Source organism: Aulostomus chinensis, chromosome 12 (assembly GCF_037954235.1).
Source record: "Aulostomus chinensis isolate RoL2024-O1b breed Wild chromosome 12, RoL_Achi_v1.0, whole genome shotgun sequence".
Lineage (NCBI taxonomy): Eukaryota > Metazoa > Chordata > Actinopteri > Syngnathiformes > Aulostomidae > Aulostomus > Aulostomus chinensis.
The window spans coordinates 5635950-5661514 of record NC_141331.1 but is presented as its reverse complement, the minus strand read 5'-3'; the positions used below and the strand labels follow the sequence as shown (position 1 = coordinate 5661514).

Sequence of the window (25565 nt, the reverse complement as noted above, 5' to 3'; positions counted from 1 at the left end):
TAGCTGTTTAACAGCTTGTTTAGAGATACCAGTGAGCAGGCCGTTACAGTAGTCTAACCTACTGCATAGAACCTACAAATTCTACAAATGTACGTCAGAACCTACAAATGCATGGATTAGTCTCTCCAAGTCTGGTTTAGACACTATACCTTTGATTTTGGCAATGTTTTTTAGATGGTAAAAGGCTGCTGATATTACTGACTTTATGTGGCTGTTAAAGTTCAGATCTGAGTCCAATATTACCCCCAGATTTCTAACCTGTTGTTCTGGTTTAAGAGAAAGGGATTCAAGGTGACTGATCACACTTTCTCTTTGCTTCTGTGGCCCAAAAACGATTAATTCCGTTTTTTTCTGAGTTTAGCTGGAGAAAGTTGTTTTGCATCCACATGCTTATATGTTTCCACTACAGTGGGAAAGGGCGTCTATTATGCTCATTTACATCCTTTATATTTTTTACTGTAAGATTGCTATGATGCTATGAACCACTGCCTCTTTAAGGAACCCACACCCTTGCTCAAAGCCTACTTTCCCCTGAATGGCTAACTCCTGGGCGTGTCCCTTATGGCTGCGTAAAATCATCAGTGTCACGCTGACGTCAGCGCGACAGGAAAATAGATGAAATGATGGAAACGGAGAAGTTAAGAGCTTTAGCCCTCTGCTCACATGCATCGCTTTTACTCTTTTTCTTAAACTTTACATGAACCTGCAAACGCTGTGAAATAAAATACTGGAATATTCGGAGGTAAAAACAAACATTTGCTCTTCTTCTCTCGATCAGAGGAGACATGCTGCCGTCCCTCCTGACAGCTGAGACTGTGAGCACCAGCAGCCAAAGTGTCTCTCCACCAGAGGGAAAATGGCCATCTGAAGGTGATAGAGTGTACTGGCCTGGGGTCAGCATGAGTCACTGACTCCATGTCCTCGGTACCGTCGCAGAGTTACTCCTCAAACTGCAGAAGCTTAGCCCCCCCAGGCAAGGTGACTTGAGTTCCTGCTCCTCCTGCATGAAATGTTTTCCCACCTGGCATCTCTCATACAACAGCCTCTCTCTACACACCACCACCAGGCCCCAGTGTAGCAGCCCAAACATAATCCTGAACCACAATCCCAACGACAAACACTGTCACGGATGTTTAGAAAGGCAAAAAGCAAGAGAAACACAGTTTCACCATACACCATAATCGCGCTTCAGCATCATATTACCAAGATAATATTACCCACAGGTGTAGTTTCAGTAACTTGTTGAAAAGCGTGTACTAGGTCACTGGATTTCTCAGAGTTCAACCACATCTTTTATTGTGTCAAGGGTCTGGTAAAGAAGTCAGCACTCAAAGCACGTCTGTTCTACAGAGAACTGATTCATGTAAAATCCATCAGAACTAAACTTTGGTCCCTGATCTCATCACGGTGATTGAGAAGGAATGGTGAGAAACAGAGCGAGACTTTTCAATTTGAATGCAACACACCATGAGAGTTGTGATTATTTCACACCCTGCAGCTTTGTCAACACACAGTATACTCTGAAGCAGTCAAAACCAAACTTGTGGAAGCACCCGGTGAAACATTTGATTAACTTAAAACCTGACAAATGCGCAATTTAAGAAGCTAACCTACCCTGCAGTAACGTTAGCTAGTAGTCCTAGCCGGACGCATGCAGCTAGCGGTGGCAGCGGCACGTTACTTGCTTTCAGCAAGAATAACTCTAAAAGCAACCATGTCCATCCATCCATTTTCTACCTCTTATCCTGTTAAGGGTAGGGGGGCCTGGAGCCTATCCCAGCAGCCTTCAGGTGAGAGGTGGGGTTCCCCCTGGACAGGTCACCAGTCCATGGCAGGGCCAACACATAGAGACAGACAACCATTGGCTCTCACAGCCACACCTACGGTCAATTTAGAGTATCAATCAGCCTCGTCCCCTCTTGATGTCTTTGGACTGTGGGAGGAAGCTGGAGTACCAGAGAGAACCCACACAGGAACAGGGAGAACATGCAGACTCACCCAGAAAGACCCCCTGCTCCAGCTGGGGCTCAAACCCGGAACCTTCTTGCTGTGAGGTGACAGTTTCCTACTTACCCAGTTTTTCTATATAGTAATATTATGACTATAATGTGTAGTAATTCCTTGTTATGTATGTAACATATTAGTTAAAATACACCAATAATACTACAACCATGCCACCAAAAATGGCCTTTTTCACTCTCCTGGTACCCTTCTTTTTGATATGAACTCCAATAAGTAAATCACATTTATTTTCATACTCACACAACCCAGTAGCAAGGTGGGGGGACGGAACTAATCTGGTCCCCTCTTGATGTCTTTGGACTGTGGAGGAAGCCAGAATACCAGAGAGAACCCACGCAGGAACAGAGAGAACATGCAGACTCACACAGAAAGATCCTGTACTGGAGCCGGGGCTCGAATCTGGAACCTTCTTGCTGTGAGGCGACAGTGCTGACCACTGCACCACCGCGCTACCTTGTCTAATGTCAATTTGGTGTTTTACAGCATTACTAATGTTAGTCACTGCTTTGACTTTGAGTTGCAGTTATTAGAAATAAATGTTTGCAATTCAGAAGTTTGGGCATTTTGTTGTATTAAATTACATCTTTGTTCGTATAAAATAGAGTACTGAATAAAGGTGATGCTGATGCTTTATCAGTTTAAATATTACCCAAGAAATCTGTTGATTTCTCTGAAGTTTTCAAATTTGCCAGATTATTTCAATGTAGATATTAAATCCTTTTTTGCAAAGCGTTCATTCCTGAGAGCAGAGATGGTTCATATGGCTTCTTCACTCCTGAATTTGATGTAAATGGTATCTTCTCTCGTTCATGTCAGGCTGCCCTGACTCTGCTCGTGGAGCTGTGTGGACGCAGTCAAAATTACTGGTATCACACATTTCTACTTCTGTTCAGTCTATTTGTGGTTGATGCACATCCATGGAGCGTGCAGTAACGTTACTATTTCACTCCAGCAGTTTTGTTCACGTAGTCAGCCATCCTTGCAACACAAGACTTGATAAATACTACGATTGCTGTGGGCCGATACACTGGGATGCCTTTTGATCCGATGTCAGAAATACAAAGTTAGAATTATTGACTTCAAACTCGCAATCGAATGCAGGGTAAGTTCCATGTTTTGTCTTAGACTTAATCAGATGTTTCCCTGTTCTTTTGCCGTTCTACATCCACCAGCTAATGATGCCTGCACCCTGAACCCTTTGGGTTCACCTTCCTCAGCACAGCATAACCTGCCCCTGTCTGATCAAACAAAGATTTGGCCCTCTAAAATATCTCCCTAGTACAGATTCACACTGAAATACTGCAATCGTGATACCAGGAAATATTCTCCTTTTAGGTTTCATGTTTATCACAAAGCTGAACACTGTAGATTTACACCACGGATCCATGCATACTCAATAAATGTGATTTAATATCAGTCGGACTTGCAAATACAGCAGCAGCAGCATCTCTAATGAAGTATCACATCTGTCTCAGCAAATGTGTATTTAGGCGGGATTTGCATCAATAAAACAGCAAATCCCATCACATCTCTATTCACAAACACAAATCTTTTTTCTTAGACTACTATTATTGTGAAAAGCTTAAAATAAATAAGGCATATCTCCCCCCTCCCCCCAGCGCATTTCTGCAGATTTGGACTCAATTCACAAGACCACCGAGGTTTCCAGTGTCAGCATTTCCTATTAGTGACAAACCCTCCCAACAACAGAGGAGTGACAGATGGCCCTTTATTTCTCGATGTACAGCTCTTAGACGAAGCTTTGTTTGGATGGCTGCTGCAAAATGACGGCAGAACATTTCTGGATGTTGCACTACCTGATGTGAGCGCAACATAGCATTCCGGGTATATTAAATAATGCCTCGCTCCAAATAATATTACATTTTCTCCCAATGCTAAGCTACATTTGGCCGTTAACTGCACATACATCAGGCGTACTCCAAATGTGCAGTACAGGCGAGGCTGAGATGAAAGAAAAGCCCTCCAGTCTTAACAAGGAAAATGTAGCTTCAAGGGCAAATTAGCTACGAGCGTCCTCAAGGGGATGGGTGGAAATGGAATGATAGAGGTTTAGAATTAATATATTCTGCATGTTTAGTTAATCTCTCTGTGCGTCGGCAAGAAAAACTCTTGAGTGTTGAAACTATAGTGACAATGTGGGAGTAATTGTTTTGGTGCCTAACAAGGAAGTAGTTTGAATGTTTTTTTCTCATGAGGCTAAAGGGGCTCCAGTTCAATTTATCGTTTTGGCAGTTTAGTGCAACAAAAGTGATGAGATATACCGGGGACGGCGGAGCGGGTTCGTCAAATGTGACGATGAAATGAAAGGTTGAGACGCAACCGCGCGGCGCGGCGCAGCTCGGTTCGGTTCAGACTTAATGAATGGTTCTAATCAAGTGATGTTCCTCCGCAGAAACGGCCCACTAGCACCCCGACACACACACACACACACACACACACACACACACACACACACACCTCTTAATGAAATATTTATACACTCAGTTCTCCTACTTAACTGACAGACACTGGATAAGTTTGACACACGTAGGTGAACTTAAACAAACAGACGCCGTGCTACTTCTTGCAGACACGTCCAAACTAATTAAGGGAGGTGATATCAAGGAATAAAAAGACATGCTTAGAAAAGACAGTTTTGCCAGTAATTCCATTCAAGTGAGCACGTCACCTGATTCGTTTTTTGTTGTTGTTGTCACCGCGTTCTTTTATCCTAGTTCACCTCCCGTATGAGAAACAGGTCACCTCATCTGTCAGGAAACATCTGGAGCTTCAGTGGAAGCTCGCTCCCTGATTCACCCAGGCTCCTTCAAGCCAATGGTTGAAAAGAAGACAGACAAAAATGCTTTGATTCAACCTCTGCTGGTAGACTGAGAGGCTCCTTCCATGTTTTGATACACCCCGTCGTTTCCTCGCCTCCAGCATCTGGTAATGCCTTTGTGTCTGAACCATTCACCTTTACCGAAAAAGTATAAGTTGCTTATGTGACATAAAAGATGATATTAATAGCTATAAGTTGACTGACCCTTCAAGTGCCCGTTTCTGCTTCGAGTGTTAAAAAAAATACTGTGCTTCAGCGTCGCTTGAGTGTCACCATGGCTGGTCAGCGTTGTAATATTGTATAAATACGCTGAATTATATGAGAACATCTGCAAACCAGAGTATCAAATCTTTACCTGCATTAAGATAAGCCTTAAAATGAGACGTGTTAATTAACATGCTCCGATCGTCATCGATGACGTCTCTTTCCAGACCAGCAGGGTCCGGCTGATCCATCTGGAAGGGCCCATCTCATTGGGGGTTATGGTCCCACCAACAGGTGTCATGGTAAAGACTGGTCCACCGGTCCAGACTAAGAGGCTGAAAGCATAGCAAGCATCATACATGCACATTCTGGAGAGCATTTAGCGTTTTAAATAACTGAAAAACACGCTTGACGTATCACTACAGGCTGTGTTGACGCCTCCACTTCTTTTTGGAGCGTGACAGGACCTGATGCATGGGACCACAGAGGTTTCTACTCTTACAAGCCAGCTATCTCTTGCTCCACGACGAAGAAAACACAGATCGCTGCCAAGCCCACACGTGAAGAGAACTTCCGTTTGCACTGTGGGGAGTCCACATGGTACCCACGAACGCTCACTAAAGCATCCGTTCACGCATGCGCTCTTAAAATAAGCCAAAACTGATTTTTGCTCCGAGTCTGAGCATCCCTTGGATCAAAATGGTCCACAGAGGTGCAACAGTGGTGCAGCGGTTAACACGGTCCCACCAGCAACGTGCGCATTATAGAAGAGTCACTGATTAAAAGGCCACAGAATCAACACTGGGACAAACGGCAAGATCAGTGGAATTACTTTATGCAAAACCGATGCTTTCCTCTTTGGCTCGACTGAACTGAACTACATGATGAGGTGATGTCATTGGCGCGCATCAGCCTATACCACTGATGGGAGGAGGAAATACCTTCATTTAGAAATATAGTTTTTGACTTGAAAATGACTTCAAAGAATCCTAGAAAAGATCACCTTAGATGATTCGTGTTCTCTCTAGTGGAAGCAACAGCCCATACTTCAAACTTTAATTATTGTTATCTAACTCATTACAGTGCTTCACTTGCGTGTAAAGATTAATGTCTGGATTGCAGGGTGGGAAAAAAAGAGCAAAAAAAAAAATAAAGGATTGTTTATGCAGGTAGACGAGTAATTAGCTACAAATGATAAGTATCACCAGAAGGTCATTTAGGCTTAAAAAAACAAGAATGATGAGAACATTTGTAAACACGCTGCTCCTGTTGTGTTTCTGGCTGTTCTCGATGTTCAGAGTCCTCTTTGACATTTGTCATATCGGTTGGACTGTGAAGGCTCGCCGTAATAAGCTGTGGGAAACGCACCTGCCAAGACTTCATGAAGCATTTGAGGACTGAAACAAAGACAAATAGCCCCGTTGCTATCCCGGGGCTTCTGGGTTTCCTGACCAGCAACAGAACCACGGACGACCAACAGCTTTGCGTGACGTTGCTCAGCCAGCCGAGGGCTGCAACGATCCAGGCCGGATCTTCGTGCCTCGACCATTCATTTGTTTGTACCCCCCCCCCTCCGTCATCACAAGCAGAGAGATGTCAGTTTTCTCTGGCATCAAAAAGCACCAGTTTGTTTCCATTTTGCGAACATTTACTGACATTTGCATTTGAGTTTAAATCCTAAAGAGCAGAGAAGTTTTGTTGCTAGGAGGGCAGAAACAACTCCAGGACGTAACAGAACAAATCCAGAGTCTTTCGCTAAATGGAGACGTGCAGCAGGCGTGTACCGGTAAACACTGTCCTACCAGCAACACTTGCATTGTAAGATGGCCCTGCCCAGCCACCAAACACTACTTCAAAGTCTGTTGGCGGCAAAACATATTAGTCAGTTCAAAACGAACATCAACATCTATTTTTAACATTTTTAAAAGCTCTTCTACACACGACTGAGGGATGGAATATGTCATGAGACGAGATGTCCACATGTCCCCATCAAAACTTTCAGCAAACATTTGCATATCTTGAGAGAAGTTATGCCCTTTTTTGCTGCATAATCATCCAAGCATCAAGTGAGAATATACATCTAATATCACAAACAAATTTAGTGTGCCTCCAGTTTGTTTAACTATGGATCATTTCCTGTGAGGGGAGGGGTTGTTCGTAGCTGTTCTTAGCACCGTCTAAGGCTCCAGCCAAACCTAGCCAGACACTGCAGGGGTTCTCACACTGATCGCTCGTGTTGCTGTTCATTCGTAGGACTGTGCATGCAAAATTGTACACAACTTCTTTTTTTCTTTTTTACATATGCAAATATTTCTGAAGAATATTTTGAGAATCAACACATCAGATGTGGGCAGGATGCACGTCTGAGTGTGTCAACTCGTCCACATCAGCAGCTGTAATCAAAGTAAACACATTAAAGTCAGTTCTCTGGACCCTTTTGTCACTTGTCACTTGCCTCCTTTCACGGTAGTCACGTAGTTATAAGTGGAAATGGAGACCTGTCCATGTCAGCAGCCCTCCTCACCACCGTCACACAGCACATGAGCCAAACAGACATCTATGCCACCCTAAAAATAGTCGCTGCTGTTTACATCCATCAACAGCACCGACAGGAATATTGTACGTTCGACTTATTTTGTTGAGTTCTGTTCTTACATCACCCTCAATGTTTCCAACAAACATTCCGGGTATTTGACCCAGATACATTTATAATTTTATTCAAGGTAACAGTTCTTTTCATTTGGTTGTCCATCAAAGGAATCATATAAACACTACTTACAATAGCACAGCACTTGATCTCCACACACGCAGTTTCCATTAATTCCCAACACGCTGCTAATTAAAAGCGTGAGAGAATCTTTTTAAACTCGTGTAGATCCGCGAGAGCACTTCCACATCTGGCTGTGAACACTCGTCCTGCAACATTTCCTTCATCGCACTCACTCGGTCACCGTTTGGCTCGATACAAAAGTCGTCTGAATGAATTCCTGTGCCGTCCTCATCAGTGGTCTCCTCTCCAACATTCTACCTGACGCAGCCACTTTTCATTCATCTGCATCTCCTGGCCCGTTTGCAGTGGGTTGAGAGCCTCATTGGCTCCCTCACAAACGTGTGGCTTCAAAACGTGAATGCATTACTTCATCGCTTAGCAGGAGTTCTATCTGAGCGACGTCAGATTCATTAACAATAGAGGCTCTACGATGGTAAAGACTCCCGTAATCCCACACTGTTGGATGGAGACTCCTGGCGTGCTTCCATCATGTGCCCGTCCAGGTTGATGTTCTTTTTTTTTTTTTTAATTCCTCTCCCTTCTTGAAGGTCTGGTTTGCTCTGATTGGTCACTTCTGCACCGAAATAATCCCTTCTGAACCAAAACCACATCACCGCACCATGTAGAGCTCCGATCTCCCCAGCAGGCCAGCAACACATCATCTAGGAATGGTCGCACACGTTAGCCGTACAACATGCTAACAGCAAGTCCAACATGCAACCAACCAAACATCAAATATAGGAAACCTTATGACAGACAGCCAGCATCCACACACACATACACACACACTTTGAAAGCTCTATCGTCCTAAAGGGACAATTCTGTTACATCACAATCAGACAGAAACTGAATCCATAGATCTTAGCTTAGTAGATGAAGGGAAGAGTTTTGAAACTTACCGTCTCTACTCAAAGTAGTTTGAGCCTCTGATCCGAAAGAATCTCTGTAATACACCGGAAAACACGGATCATGTGAGGTTTTGTACACTGAGCATCTACTACCACAACCATCTGTGGCATCATGGTTTGCGGACAAAAGTTGCACAAAATACCTCACAGGAAGAGTGGGATTTCGTTGCGGCAACAAGCAGTATGACAACATCTCACAGCCAACATCCGGGGCATTGGTGTGTCTGAGCGTTGCTTCCATTTTCATAGAACAATGACAATGATGTAGCTGGAGGCGGAGCTGTTTAACATAGGGACATAGATGAGTAATAGAAGTAAATGCCGGACCACAAACGGAGCATTTCAGGCTGTTGAGGAGCTTGAGAGGAGGGAAAAACTCTTTTGCATGCAGCCATTTGTAATAGCACTCTAAAGGAAGCATAAAAAGCAGAATACGGCCTCTTTAAGGAATCCACTGCAACCATAAGCCTAAAAATTGTCTTGTCGTTTTCTTTTTCTGCTACTAAAGTAATGTGTCTTTAATTTAGTTCATGGTAATTCTGCCTTAGGTCTCAGTTGACACATTAAAAATGCACCCCACGTCAAGAGGCATTTGCACAGCCCAGCGGGTCCAAAGGAATCAGCCGAGCAGCAATCAATCCCTGCCACGGGGTTCTGTTGTGAAGATGACAACAAGAGTTACCCTCATGCTTTGGACTTCAGACAATGCAGGCTTTATTATATTGTTATGATGCATGCTTTTGTTTTTCCGTTCCATTTTATTGAGAAATATTCACATTAATAAAATAAAAACGTCGATTGCAAAGACGAACCTGATGAGTACGGCCGAGGGTTTTCACCCCCCCACCATGTTTTGCAGTTACCCAGAGATTCAGCCAAAATATTCCGTTTATGATCTCACTAGCTTTGGTATAAATCCTCTCAGCACTGTAATGGTAGGGATTGGGTACTTATCTCATAGTTTCTTAATGCACCGTCTAGGTTTTGGCATATGGTGTGATTAATGTGCAGACAGAGAGGCTCATTGAAAAGCGTATCCCTCCATTACTGGATTGGAATATTTCATTTTATTGAGCGCCAACCGTTATAGTCACATTTTAGCAGCATCTAAGAAGAATAAAGGTGTCACACCTCTTAGCAAGTCCCCTGGGTACATTGAAAAGAGAACAATGGTGCCTGGTGGGTGTGGCTGCAGGCTAGCTGGATCTCAGAGGCTGCTTTGGGCATTAATGTTTCATCCTGGTCTCCTTCTGTGCATCAGCACTAATCACTGCTCCACATACATACAAACAAGCAGCCACCAGCTTTGCTTCTTAACAATCTCATATTTGTTTCCACAGCAGCTGCAGTGTAATCTTGATGTCTGCTGCATTACGTTATTAATCTTTTTCATCTGAGGCGAAAGCAGCGAAAACAATTTTTCAGCTAATCCATACGAGGTGCTCGATACAGTTCTCCACTGACACATCAGAGTATATGATGTAGTCACCATCACACTAAAGTTATGTACTTTTACATGAGTAAAAGGTATTTGCAGAAGCTGAACTCCATCCAAATACATTCAAGTACTTGGCAGATGGCTCTGAGCTCAGGAGACTATATTGATATTTTGAGTGATTGACAAACAGCATTATTGCATGATATTAAAGTGGTCAAGACAAGGTGGGCACTTAAAGGGCCACTATCACAGCATTAAATTGGCTTTTCTCCATAAGGCTTATAAAAGAGGTACATCAGGCTGTTCCCATTCTCTCCTCCTACTGATACACTATAATTCTGATTCCAAGCATGCAATCATGAGCCACAAGGAGCCACCAGTGACATGGTGGCACATTTGTAGCTGTTGTCCTCATGCCAGAACCTGCTGGCGTTCACAAGAAGTAGGGACACGAAGGCCGCGGCACAACCGGTTGTTTTTTGGTGGGACGTAGGGACATCAGCAGCAGTGTTGATGGACACAAACCTGGTGTTTTAAGCGTCATGCTGGAACATTACAGCATTTTTTCTTTATTAATCTTAAGAGCTAAACTGAACTGGACCTTCACCACACTGTTGTTACGGCTATCTTTAAAGACTGCACTTTTCACAGAGAATAAAAATAATTTGTGGCATTTAGCTTGGGGTCATGCCTGAGCACTGGTTGCTCATGTTGCTGTACATGATGCACAAAAATACAGTGCAGACGTTCAGCTATCGTTAACACACAGCTGCCGTCTCACTCCCTTTTCTTGTCTGCTGCCACTGTCACTTAAGAAGAGAAACTGTTGACACTTGCAGGTGCGACAGTAGCACCTTCACAAGCAGCAGTTGGCGAGGTGAGCAGGCCACTTGTTGGCGTGAATCGAGATCAGGCTGGAAGTCAAACAACATACAAACGCTGGTAGCACGAAATAGAGTGGGATGATGCGGTTTTGTGGGCGGAGGTGACACGTTGGCCCGGTGCATTAGGGAGGAACGGTAAAACAGGGACCGCGGCCACAGCTGGAACACTGAGGTCTGGGGCTTCAGCACCATGGACAGCGCTTTTATCAGCCGACTATGCAGACAGAGGCTCCAGCATCATGTTTTCCACCAACTCAGTTTTCATTTTCTTCGGAACACAAGCCAACCTTTGAATATTATGCACATTGTTCACCTCATCCATCTTTTACCTGCATGACAAAAAAAGAGTCCATATGGAAATAAAAAGCAAAAATAAGAAGGGAGGGGGAGCACCGAAATCCTTTTTTTTTTTTTTTTTAAAGAAGTTGACATTTGCAACTTCCACATGCTCAAACCAAGCTTAATGTGATTAGAGCAGCAGTGTGAGTGAGACGGGGTCCATGGAAATATCAGCCTCTGATTATGTTAATGTAATTACATCAAGCTTCACATGTCAGTCGTGCCATTACAGTCACATCACTGATGGGCATTTAGCCACGTAAACAAACCGAGCATGACTCTTATCAGCTTTCATGACATTTTGTGACACACGCCAACCCACCTGCCCAAGGACGCATGACCGAGATATTCATTTCCCTGTAGGATCAGCAAAATGTCTTTCCTATCAAACGTCTTCTAAATGTGAAATATGAAACTTGAAAGAATGACAAAGAGGCTGTCTCACCACAGCAGCTCACTAATAGAACATCTGATGCAGCACTGAGGCAGAGTTATCAACGTAGCTTTCTCTCTTACCACTACTACTTCGAATAATCAGAATTAATGTTTTAGTACACAAATTGTCGCTCAAAGTGTTTCACAAAAAAACATGTTAAAAACCTGGGCGTAATTTTTGACTCTGAGCTGACTTTTATTCCACACATCAAGAACATGAAGAAAATAGGTTTTTATCATGTGAAGAACAAAGCCGGAGTCCGGCCCGTTCTCTCCCGGGCCAGCACGGAGATGCTGATGCACGCTCGCTGGTCTTCCTAAAAAGAATATTTCAGCTACAATTATTAAAAATTCAGCAGCACACGTCCTGACTAAGACCAGGGGGCGGGCCGACATCAAACTGGTTTTAGAAACATTACATTGGCTCCCTGTGTGTTTTAGGATCGATTTTAAAGTTCTTTTACTGGTTTTTAAATGTCTTAATGGTCTTGGGCCTTATCTTTCCGAACTGCTTTTACCTGATGAACCCTCGCCGACCCTGCGCTCCTCTGGCAGCAAGCTTCAAGTCATTCCTAAAGTCAGGACACACACAGTCATGGTGAGGCGTCTTTTCAGTATCACGGCCCTGGTCTATGGAACAGCCTGCCCGAGGACCTCAGGGCTACACTTTTAAAGACACATCTTTTTGCTTAGCTTTGGATTCATATTCATTTTACTCATGACATTTATTTAAGACCTTCATTTTCTATTTGTTTATGAATTTCACTGTTTCCTATCTTAATTTTAAATTATACCGTTTTCTATTTTAGTTCTTAGCTTTTATTTGTATTTTAGTTTTCACCTTTTTTTATTCCTCTATCATGAGGCTGTCCAGTGTTTCCTCCGGGGGAGCCGTGACTCTCTGCTCCCGCTGCAGACGGCTCCTCTGATGGTGCTTTCTTGCTTTTTTGGCTGGTTCATCTGTTCTAAGTGTCTTGCACTCAGCTGAATGTCCACTATTTTAGTGTGTGTGTGTGTGTGTGTGTGTGTGTACATGTTTGTGTATGAGTGAAAGAGTGTGTGTGTGTGTGTGTGTGTGTGTGTGTGCGTGCGTGCGTGCATGTGTTTGTGAACGGTGGGGTGGTTGTGGGTTTGAGGGAATGCTTATAATTGTGGATGTTATGCAAAGGTTGGGTGGGGTTTGGGGGAAGGTTTTTTTTATTTTTTTGTCCATGCACAGCACTTTGAGTTACATATGTGCATATGTGCGCTTCATAAATAAAGTTTGATTGACTAGGTTGGGGAAAAAAAAAAAACGTCAAGAAAAACTGCATCATAAGACAAGTCAATTTAAAAATAAAAATGACAACTCAAACATTAAACCAAGAAGAAGAGTTTGACCAATGGCTGCATAGGCAGTATTTAGAGCGAGCAAATGTAAATATGTGAGGCAACTGTCCAAAAACAAGATGATGACTTCAACAACATTTCATCTTAATTGCCTTTAACGATGCATCAGCAGTCTGGAGGAGTTAATCTATGGATGCCTGAGGTCCCGTGAGTTTGCTTCAGTCTATTCCAACACCACCTACAGATGCTGGCACACTGAGAAGTGCAAAGGAAAGCTGGCAAAGTGAGGCAATGCTACAAGATTTCAACTTTTTTTTTTTTCTTGGACTCTGCAATGTACTTATCTTCTTTATTCTGTCTCGGATGCTTTTGTCCACGCCGTCTGCACACGTGAGATCTACACCGATAGCTGCAATAGTTCCATCTCGAGGAGGAAATGAGTTGGTGATTTGATATATTTCTTGTCCACCCTTCATGACTTATTTGATGTCTGAGAGCAGCTTCATGATGGCGAGCGCCGTTGCAAGGCTGTTTCCATCACGCAGTCCTGAGATAGACCTCGCATGTTTTTTTAATTCTAGATCCGTGTGAGAGACGAGCTAGTTTACCAGTGTACAAGAACAACTCGTGTTGGGCTATTTACTCTGACACAGAAATCTACGAGTGAGTAAAACTGGTGATTTGCAACTAATTATCATAATGTTTTATTCATGAGTACCCAGTGCTAGGTCATGTGTTCGTTTCAGTTACACTTCCTGTCAACTTCGCTATATGCAAGATAAGGTTAATTAACATTATCTAAAGAAAGCTCCGTCTTCACATGCACAGCGCACATTAGCAGAGTCATCCAAAAAGACATGCACACAATGACCCCTTTAAATATGGCCGCTTACTGCAGCCGCTGCATTCTCTTATCAGTCTTATAATGACAATAAGAATAAAATGTAGCTATATAATTGGTGCATTTAATGCCATATTTGGGTACAAGAGTCTTCGTATCAAATCCATTCCCAGCAGCATCACGTCCGCCATACTGCACATGTGGAAGCGGTTGCTATCTTTAAAGCTAATTGTTAAAGAACAGCCTATATGTGCTGCAGACCTGATAGCAGCCTAGACCGGCGGGAATCCACCCAAGTTCTCTGAGGTGAAGCCGATGTGCTCTTCAATATTCTGTGTTTTAGTTGTAATTCTTTTTTCTTTTTTCATGTTTGTATTGCTTTGTGTTTAGCAAGGAGGAGTGCAGTGTGTGGTGCATCTGCAGCTTACCGTCTGAACATCGCACAGCCGCGCCCTAGACTTTAGTCCTGTTTGTAAATGGTTCAAAGCCTTTGCTCTCCCCAAGATAGGGATGTGCTGACAAATTGCCCGACAAAATTCCCCCTTTCTGGGACCAACACACACCATGGATGCACACAGGTGCAGGTATTTTTGCTCGGTTAACAAGGTGGTTGCAGGGCGAGAAAAAAAACAAAATCACAACCGTGTCAGCCAGAATCTGTCGATGACACCTGACACCAGAAACAGAGAAAAAGTCACTTTCAAATAGCATGTTGACACTCGTGGCTACCCGGACCTGCTGTAATAATGAAGCCTTCACTGGATTGTCCGTCTGTGGGACAGCTGTGAGATCAGGCATCTGCCAATTCAAGCTCATACTTTTAATATACATTCACAATTTTTTTTATGGGGGGGGGGGGGGGGGGTTCACTAAAACTCTGTAATCAATCTGTGGGGTTCTTAAAATGAAGTCAACCATTTACAGCTGATGTCACGTTCAACAGCGAGCAGGTGTCTGGTACGTTTGAGCCAAAAGTCGTTAACCTGGTAAATTAAACATCTATAGGTGGTTTACCTTTATCTATTGAGGCAATTGGCTTTTTTTTTCTCTTAATAACCAAGCAAGCAGACTCGTGATGTCTCGCCTGTGTCTTGTTACTTGACTCTATTTAATCTGCATTCTCTTTTGCTTGTGCCACCTGTGTTCTTCTGATGTCGGTCCTTCACCACTTTGGGAGTCTTATAGCGTCAAGTCCTTGACCCAGCAGTTACACTACCTGCTTCTGTGAGGTAAATACTCACAAAAACACACACAAATTACTATTAGATTTATTGCCAGCAATCCATTTTGTAGAGTCACGTTCAGCCAGTCACACACACTCAGCAGGGATTCGTCCTTCTATCACATGACTGATCAGATCGGTGGTGCACATTTGCGTGTGACACCTTTCACATCATCTCCCTCTGTGCAGCTGCAACTTCCTGTGTCATGAAATGCATCCAATCATGAAGGGGGATTACAATAACTTCATAATTGGCTCATTTCTGGAAGATAGCAGCATTTAGTCAAATGTAGCATGGCCTATAAGTTTTAAAGTAGTAGTAAAAGTGATTAAGGTCAAGTGTTTGTATCAGATGTCCTTTCTCTAACCCCTCCATAATAAGGAGGGCAACTATATTAAGGCTACTTATACAGGGAGCGAATCATAGCTGCATGAGCATGTGGTCAATGTCGTGCCTGTTGGCCTGAGGGTAAACTGGCTTCCATCAAGAGGCCGCGGAGATTGAGGGGGCAGCGGGGGTAGAGGCGTGGAGAGACGACGCTGCGCAGCAGGTAGCTGACTACTGTTCAGCGGCGTGACCTCTGAGAACCGTTCAGCGCTGCCTCGCTAAGACACGACATGACCTCACCTTTCACGTCGTGCAGTCTCAAAAGAAATCCCACAGCCAATTAAAAAGTTATGCATAATTTACCATGCCATTTGGCAGTGTGTTCAAATTGAGCCGGATTTGCGAGGGGATGCTCTGGAAGCTGGACAGAGAACATCCTGATTCTTTTGTTGATGACATTAAATTCATCCTTATCCTCCACTTTTAAATTCAAGAACAATAAGCACATTTAAAATACTCATTAGAAATAATATTTTGAGTGGATATGAGATGGATTTGCGTTGTTGCAGGCCTGACTGTTTAACTTCCACAATCCATCTGTGATCGACTTGTATCGGCTTAGTTTGCTTTTGGCTGATTTGAGTATGTTCTTTTTTGGTTTGATTCATCTAAGATGGGCATCACGGCTACTGGTAGTGATTAACTGAGCTTTTATTGTAGTTTATCAGGAAAGTACAGGAGGAAGAACTAGAAAGGTTTTTCCGCTGCTTTCAAAGTCTCCACATACATGTACAGTATGTGCAGACCTTTTTTTTTTTATAGTGTTTTCTTACTTATGTTTTATTCAGTTTTTAGTTTTTTTTTGGTCGTGTTTAAAAAAAAAAAGTGAAACAGAAAAAAACTGTTTTGTGATTGGAATCTGGAAATCTAAAAATATGGTGGCAAGTTTTTGAATATATGAACATTAACGACAAAGATGAAAAATGTTACAACCCCATTATGCAAGGTCAGCAGAAAAGAAGCATCATGCCTGTAAAATGAAAGTAACCTCAATGGGAGTGCTATCCTTGACTATTAAAATCGTGGCCTAGGGCTGAAATCCCATCACAAAGGCAAGCAGAGATTCACATTCTCTCCTGCTCTACAAGCTGAAGGCAGGTAACACACATTTCCTTTATCCTCGGTGTAAAATGACTCACCCCGTTTCTCCAATTAAAAGATAACGGTAAAATATCGCCGACGCCGAGCAGCGATAGTGTAATTGCCCACTACAGTCAGCAATGACGAGAGCTTGTCCATTTAAGCCTGGAGGGACGCAGCAGAGAGGGACGTTAGCGGACATCTCTCGTGATCCAAATCCCTCTCTTTTGCTTAACATCTACAGTTTAAATGTCACGAGATCTGCCAATCATTTTCCTTTTCAAAATATTGCTCCTCCTCGTCCTTGCCGTGGAACCCCAGTGACTGTCCAACCTGTGGGTATGCACTTATAATTGCACTGTGATTTTTTTTTTTTAATCATTTCCACAGGAGCACAGATACACAGAAAGAAACCAGAGAGAGGGTAACAACAGATGGAAGGCTCTCCAAAATTAAAATCCGCTGACTGTATGACCACATACTGTATTACCGAGCAGGGACAAAACATTTGGGAGACAGGGAGCTTGTAATTTTTTTTTCTTTAAACATAAAAACACCGCGAATCATACGGCCAGAACTTCAGATCCTATCCTGATATATTACAGGAAAGGCTAACGTAAGGCAGCGTCATCCAACTAAAGAGTCTCTTCTTCATTTGCTTTACTAACTTTTGACAGGAAATCAGCACAGAGCTGGAAGGAAAGCACAACTGAACATTTTATGTCGTCATTGTGTTCCGCTGACATTACATCAGCTTGATGCGCTAACATGATCTGGCTCGCTATTTACCAGCCAACAGGGATATTCGGTTTTTAGATATATTTCATTCGGTTTTGACCGGCAATGAGCACAGAACTGAGTGGGGAACGAGGTGGGTGACTTCATGTTTAATGTGGGCCCGAGATGATGCCAAGGTTCTGGTAGCTTAGCTAACTCTATTTAGCTAGCCAGTGACTGTATTGTGGAGCTTAAGCCATCTGAAAACTTCTCCTCACCCCTTTATTTTATTAAAATCTTTGAAAATAACATATCGGCATTAGCAACATGACATAATGCTCGTATCGTTTTGTCAGTGTAACAACATCTCAACTTTTGAATCCTGGAGGGTGTTGTTTCTAAGTTTTAACCCTTCCAGTCCTACATTACTGGATTAATTCCCAGATTTTATTTTGCTTTTGGAGCGTCATTACCATCTGTCTGAGACATGACTTTGGTATGCTTAAACTAAACAAGGCTAGAAGGCGACTGCAGGAAGCAGAGAGTGGGATAATAACACTCCCTCTTGGTGCCCCGCTGTGTGATTGTGGATAGGAACTCATATTTAAGGTTTATTCATTGCCAGGAAGAATAAAAATAAACACACACTAGATAAATAAATAAAAACAAAAGAAGCTTCAAATCACTTCCAGTACAGTCCAGAGAAATACACTGGAATGGTAAATGGGCTGCATTTAAATAGCATTTTTATCTAAAGCGCTTTATAGTGTCGCCTCAGTCACCTTTTACACTCGTACACCGATGGTGGAGGCTGTTGCAGGTTCGGTGTTTTAAATCAAGGGCTCTTTTGTCAACAGTTACAGTTTCTTTTTTTTCTTCTTCTTTTTTTGTTTTAATATCATGGATTGCAGAGGTGCCCTCTTTTATTGATGGGCTCCCATCCTCTACTGTAGTGTACGGACGTCTTCACTGGAGTGACATATACAGGTTTTACTGATTCATGGGTGGTATAAAACAGGATGATGCCATAAAAACACCCCCTTTATAAGGAAAAATGCAAAGGTATGACGCAGGTCTCAGAGGGTTCGTTACCTCCAGTAAATAGTGTCTAGGGCTCTGTGTGCAGCCCATGCTATGTTTAGAACACTGATCAAAATTCTCTAATTTTGACGGCTAACACTTTTCTGTGTCTGTATATTTAACAAATGCACTGAAATATGGTTCTCTTTTATGAAAGGAACTGTTTTGCAAATTCGCAAAAATTCAAGGGGACAGATTTTAGCACGTACAAATATGTATATAAGGATTTTAAATGTGTGCACACATAAAATGAGCATGGATTTGTGCGTGACTGTTTCCCTTGAAAGAATAAAGAAATTCAGGTTCTAAAGAAGATAATCAAGTTTCATCCCCGTAAGAGAAAAGAGCAAATTGCTCATAGAGCATCTCAATTCAGTGAGTCCAGCTCAGTCTGGTAGAAACAGTGTTTTCTAGGCTGTTTGAATCAAATACAGGGAGCCATGCACTGCTTAATGATCAGAGGATCTCAAAGGAAATCACTTTGTGGTTGTTCAGCTTTTAAAATAACTTTCTAAACTCTCCTGGAATAAACACTGGATCACATTTCACAGTCTGGTGCCACTTAGCAAATTTGAAGTTTGATAGCAGTGGAAAAAAGCCGCAGCCTTCTGACAGCAGCTCTCCAAGTTCTGCTGCAGAGTGAAGGTTCATCAATCAGGAGTTTGTTCAGTGGAGCGAATCTAAAGTTTACAATACCTTCAGCACAGGTGGTGGAGTACACACCACCACTGAGCAGATGGTGGGGTAGAGACAAGCAGCATCTCCGCAATAAGTCGCTGACTAGTTTGTGTGAAATAGATGGCGGAGTCCCACGGGTGTTGGCTTAATGTTAGAGCCGAAAAGATGTGGTTGTTACTTTCCAGCACTGCCTGCCTAACAGCCTAAGTCCTCCCAAAATTAGCTTTTCAGCCTACTTTGGAGGTGCAGCATTTTCTACCACATTTTGGCCGCTAGCCTAACGTGACACAAGGTAGTCCCATCTTCTTGCGCGACATGATCTAGACTAGGGCTAACCTGGATGTTAGCATCGCCATAGACCTCTGTGGTCTCTTTTAGCTACACATACACGTCTTTGAAATTCGAGAGTGTGACAAGCACTGGGGTATTATATGCTGGAGAACAAAACAGAAAAAATCTTTGTGTGAACCGCACACCTTATTTCAGTGACGCTTAGGCAACCTTGGTTCAACTGAATGTGCTTGCTGGTCATGCTACGTGCTTGTTCATGGTAGCACCAAACCCCAAGAGTTGTTGTTATTATAGTTGTTTTTTAGCTCATGTCAAGGTGGATTACCAGAGATACAGAGGACGTCCTACACTAGAGTTTACTAGAGTTCTAAACAGACAGATCTGCTGTTGGTAGCAGTTGGCATTAGCTTTGAGCTAAGACATAATGAAGTAATAATACAGGAAGGAATTAGCACCTTTGTGAGCTAACGGTCTATTTGAGAGGACTCGCAGGGCAAAATACATGTTTCACTTCGTCATTGCAAAGAACAAGAGAACATAGAATTAAGTAAAGACCAAGTCTAACTATAACTTGGGAACAACTTTCCATTAAAGACGTCTTATTATGAACTACCGTAAATTCTGGACTATAAGCCGCGACTTTTTTTCGACGCTTCATGTCCCGCGGCTTACACTCCGGTGCGTCTTATACGAGGATTTTACCTTCACCCTGGGGTGTGGCGGGCAGCGGCAGCGGGCAGTAATTCCCTATTGTTCCTGATGGTAGCTCCAAGTACCGTACTTAGGGAAATTCCTAGCCAAATGTTATGGTAATTTCTCTAAGTACTGTACTTGGAGCGCCCAGTCCATGCCGCGGTGCAGTGTAAAAAGAGCATCACACGATATTTTCAGTCATTTGTAGTCACCCTCAAGATGGAGAGCAGAAGAAGGAATGCTTATGATGCAGCTTTCAAGTTAAAGGCAATCAATCTGGCGGTTAAAGATGGAAATAGAGCTGCGGCACATAAGTTTGGCATAAACGAATCGATGGTGAGACGCTGGAGGCGGCAACATGACAAACTGACCCAATGCAAAAAGACGACAAAAGCTTTCAGAGGTCATAATAGCAGATGGCCCGGACTTGAAAACGCTCTGGAAGACTGGGTCAAAACGCGAGAACGGGCGGCCGAGGTGTTTCCACCGTGCACCGCGGCTTATTTACCGGTGCGGCTTACAAGTGTACAAAGTTGATTTTTCCCTAAAATAAGCATCTGCAGCTTACATAACGGTGCGCACTATCGTCCGGAATTTACGGTATATGCAGACAAGAATTAAACTGATTAGCGCAGGCATTCAAACATGAGGTGACGGCTGAAACGTCAACTTTAAATATAAACTGGTAATTGAGTGTTGTGACACTGTAAAGCCAAAGCCGACGGAGGAATAGAAATGGATAAACGAGGGCCTTTTAGTTCTAATACTGTCAGTTTAAAATATTTTCTGTCTACTCATTTATTTTGCAGTTCCAAGGTAAAGTAATGAGGAAGAAATACATGTTTGTTGCAGGGATAACGAGCGTGTGGCTACTGTTGCTGTAAATTGAGAGAAACACACAGTCAAAGAGTAGCTCAGCGGGCCAACTGGCCGACGCTTCTTCAAAGACAACAGACACACCAACATGCCTCCAGCCAAATAAGAGGAAAGTTACCTGCATCAGCATATTCTGACAAAAATACATCCCTCTCAGACCCTTTAAGCTGGGAAAAATAATTCAAATACAGATTACTGCAATCAAACTTGCAATAAAAACACTGCAACATGATATCAAGTCAGAACACATTGTTGACGATGAATGACAAAACTAAATTCTCATTCACAGAAAGAGCGCTCAGATTTGTAGAACTTTGACACACGTCCACCACCAAGCGTGAGGCTGACTTTTCACTCCCTTTGGAAAACAATTAAAAAGTAACCTACTGACTGCAGAAAAAAAAAAAAGGCTGCTCTGAGTCGAAGTAAAACTTTGAACTTCCTCTTGATTCTCCTCAACCCTCCAAATGAGCAGGAAAAGATGAAGCAACATACAGTAAATATGAAAATGTAACTGAACACGCAGCCATTCAGCTCCTCACGTATTCCTTCATGCATCACAACACGAACTCATTTACATTCCAAACACAAAGCAATCTAGTCCCTGTTCTTACTGCGTGTAGCAGTCAATCCTCCACGTCTCGAGACGCCTCACATGCACAAAGAAGACAGATGGCATCTCATCCAGTAATGGCTTCCTGTTTCGGGTCAATTGTGAAAATATAGAACTGATTATTGATGTTATATTAGGTTTAAATATAACAACAAAACTTGAATTGCCTGTTAGGGTTCTATTTTCATCACTGTCAAAGACGTGATGTTTTCACTGGTTGTTGTCAGCAGGATTATGCCGAAACTATGAGAGAGAGTTTCACCGAACATGGTAAAAGGAATGGGCAAGGACAAACTCATAGCATTTCAGGGAAGATTAGTCATAGCGCCGCCCGGTGGCAACAGGAGGTTACCTGTTTTTGCAGTTAGATGTAGTCCTCTACCATGGGTCGACCAGATCCACCTTTAGTTCTTCTGCGTGGAGGCCATTTCTGATATTTGACCATAGAACACAAAACTGTTTTCAGACTTCATGTGTGAGAGTCCCGGCCTGAAAGCCGGTCGCAACGCCCCCTAGTGGTTACAGTCAGTAAACATCATTTTAAGTTTCCACGAAACGAGACTGGTTTCAACCCCATTAATGTACAGCTACATTAATACAGAGTGCGTGTTCTCTAGCACCACCTTGTGGAAGCAGGAAGTGATATTTGCACCACAGTGCAGCATTTGTCTGCTTCTTCTTGCAAACCCCACCTCCCTCTTGCTCTATGCAACAGCCAACAGTCTGACAAAAGTGCCAGGGGCTGCAAGTTCTCCTTGGCAGAGGCAAGCGCTACCTCAGTGCTTTCTAGTTGTATTATTTAACTGTGTTTTACATTTCTTTGTTCAAAACCTACTGCTTTTTATCCTTCAGAAATAAAATTGCAATATCCCTCAATAAAATTCTTCACACACACTATGCCCTCGCGTGAAGGAGATCCAAAGCATTTCTATCATTAAGATTATGTTCTGTTTGTGCCAGATAACATCCAGATATACTGTGGCAGGTACCATCCATCTCATAAACGACTGCACCTTTGTGGAGCCCTGGAGCAGGACACATACTGATCCTGTGACTGCTGCCGAGAAGCTCCTCAGTATTCTAAAGCACAAGATGGGAGAGATGGTTTAACTGCAGAGAAAAGGGGAAATATATCACTGTGTGCACCGTTTTAATCTCATCCAAAACTTTAAAAGCATCATATAAATACAATTCAGTTCTTTCACACCTCTTTCCCCTCAGATGAATCAGTTCAAGAGATGATTCTCACAAAAGAAAGCCTCACGGAGGAGCTGACACTGTTAGGTTTTTTTTGTTGTTTTTTTTTTGCATCGTAGCTTTATTTACACTCACATAACCAAAGAACATTTTCAAGACAAAGCGGGCCGGCTTCCTAATTCCTTGTCAAATCTGTATTTTATGGAGTGGCGTTCGACTCAGTGTTGGTTTCTGTCAGGTGCTGCAGCCTCTGCCATATGGTTACACGCTCCATTAAACGTGGTTACTTTTCACTTAATTTCTTCTCAGGTTTCAGTGCCTCTTTAATTACAGTTAAGATCAATCAGACCAATTATACGTATGATAATTGCTTGTACTTGGCAACGTCTTCCTGCAGTTACGTCTGCGTTGTTGAAGTGACTGACGACAACGATCAGCACACGTCTGCGTGTTGTAATACCTGAGAGGTAGAACTCTGACCTGTGTTTGTCGTGCGCTGTGCTTTCATTCATGTCCAGAAAATAATGATAAATAATAAATCTATATCTGCTTAACCACTGCGAGTGTCTACAGTATTCAAAATAATTATTCTATATTTGATACCATAAAAAAAACAGTATATGACTGTCTTTGGAATTATCATAATGGAGGCTGAAGTGAGCATGGATTATAAACTGCAAGAGAAGAAGAAGAGAGCAGAAGGCTGGTTAGCAGAACAAATTAAATAGGACATGTTGAAGTTTCTGAGGTTAAAAGCATTTAGTCGCAAAAAATAGAGTCAGCAAAAGTGGTAACTGAGGGGGGGGGGACTGAAAAGATTTAGTACAATGAAATGTGTCATTGTATTTCTTTAACTTAAAATACACTGGCATAAAATTACCCAAAAATCTCTGAACCGTTGTGAAAGCGATGACTGAGGTCTTTGCGTCATTTCGCCCCTTCACCCGGCCCCACCATCGGTGTGAACGGCCACAGCAAACCGACCAGGAGGACTCACGCAAACGGCCCCTCGCGCCAGAAAAACAACCGGTCTGAGATGATTTTATGACACGAGCCGCCAAGTTGACGTCAGACACGCAGAGAAATTACAGTCAAAACTCAAAGTTTGGTTGCTGTGAAGTAATTATTGAGTAATATGACAACAATGTTAACTTCTGTTTGAGTGGCGTGAACATAAATGTCCACTATGAAAACAATAATCGTACGGAATCATCAACAATGGAAACTTGTCCACTTAGGCTGAAAAGTTGGGTACCATGCAACTCTGCAACCCCTCCCCTTTCCCGGGGTCTCAGCTCAGACTGGCTCCCACAAAACCCAGTTCTTACTGTCATGAGTAGTTGTTGAGATCACCACTTCATTGTACTTTTCTCGCAGGTAATCAAAAGAGGATTTTTTTGGGGGGGGGAATGCACAGAAAATGCATTAAGTGAGTGTGAGGTATGTAGAGGGATTATGCACCGAGGCTTAAAGTATCCCATTGTTCATCAGAGGCAGAACTGCTGGTCGAGCAGAATGAAAAAGGTTGAGTGTGTGTTCACTGAATGTGTTTTACTGTTGCACGTGATACCAGCAGATGGGAAATTGGCAATGAGATGTTAATCACATGCCTACCTGATTTTCTTCCCCGGCCGTTGATCACATCACCGGCCTTGCTAATGACCTCTGACAGATTGACAAGACTTTTCTTTTGAGAATTTCCATGAAAACAGACACAGGTATTGATCAGCTCCAAACAGCCTCCAGCTGATGCATATTTTATTAGTTTACACAAAACAAATCAGACGCAGAACAATCTCATTTCCAAGTGCTTACACACACGGAAATTGAAATGTTTCTCATCACAGATTGCAAAAGGCTCGGACAATGAATGTTAAGGAAACGACAGAGGAATGTTAAACAGTACACGAATTACTTTCCCTTGAAAGTTTTTGTCTTTCATGTGAACAATACAGCACGTGATGTTTGAGCTTAATCAGCCTGGAGAATTGTCCTTAACTTCCTGCAACAAAAGTCTCCCAAAGACTTGAAACCAGACACAACTGCCGCTGTCCAAACACAGTAATGATAGACTCTCAACTCCATCAGTAAATACGGAGAAATTCCTCTCATACTTCAATAACCGAGCAAAGTCGCTTCAAGGTGATACCTGGGAGAATAGGATCCTGAGACCTATTGACTTTGTTCATGATTAATTCAGTTTCAAGCTTTACAGCAGAGGCAGCATCATTTCAGAAGCAGCGATGAGAAATTGGAACAGTTGGAGGTGTAATTCGGTGGCTTTTCTCTCTGGCCCGCCTGTCAATACCGTGCCAAAAAAGATGGAGGTTGTTGCCTACTTGTAGGGTCAAAGCAGAATCCTCCTGGAATCCAAATGTGTCTCAACTCCCCGTGATCAGGCGCCGCACCAGTACACTCTTCTCATTTCAGTTTCGTTTTACTTCACACGTTATCTTTTCACAAATTTTGCTGACTAATTTGTTGTTAAGGTTCCCGATGGTCAGACACAATCCTCATTAATCTCATCAGCGCAGCTTAAATCTCCCTGGACTTCACATTATACTGAATTTGTCACAACGTGACAGTTGTTGGCTGTAACTGGCTTTAAAATCTGGGTTAGGGAGCAAGCTGAGAAGGATGTGGGTGGTGGTGGTGGTGGTGGTGGTGGTGGTGGTGGGGGCAGCAGGACCCACTCCCACCCTACCTCCAGTTGCAACCTTG

The 25565-nt window shown here is 42.9% G+C and overlaps 1 protein-coding gene and 1 long non-coding RNA gene across 2 annotated transcripts in view; both read right to left on the bottom strand.

Annotated features, from left to right (window-relative positions):
• The window catches only part of lrp1bb (low density lipoprotein receptor-related protein 1Bb), a 293597-nt gene that overhangs the window by 237680 nt on the left and 30352 nt on the right, over positions 1 to 25565 (bottom strand). The gene's annotated exons all lie outside the window — the stretch shown is intronic.
• LOC147251826 (uncharacterized) lies at positions 7767 to 22049 on the bottom strand. The gene is made up of 4 exons (XR_015118696.1): positions 22000 to 22049; positions 8887 to 9023; positions 8735 to 8778; positions 7767 to 8497 (listed from the first exon to the last, which is right to left on the bottom strand). It is a non-coding gene; the product is annotated as an uncharacterized LOC147251826 (long non-coding RNA).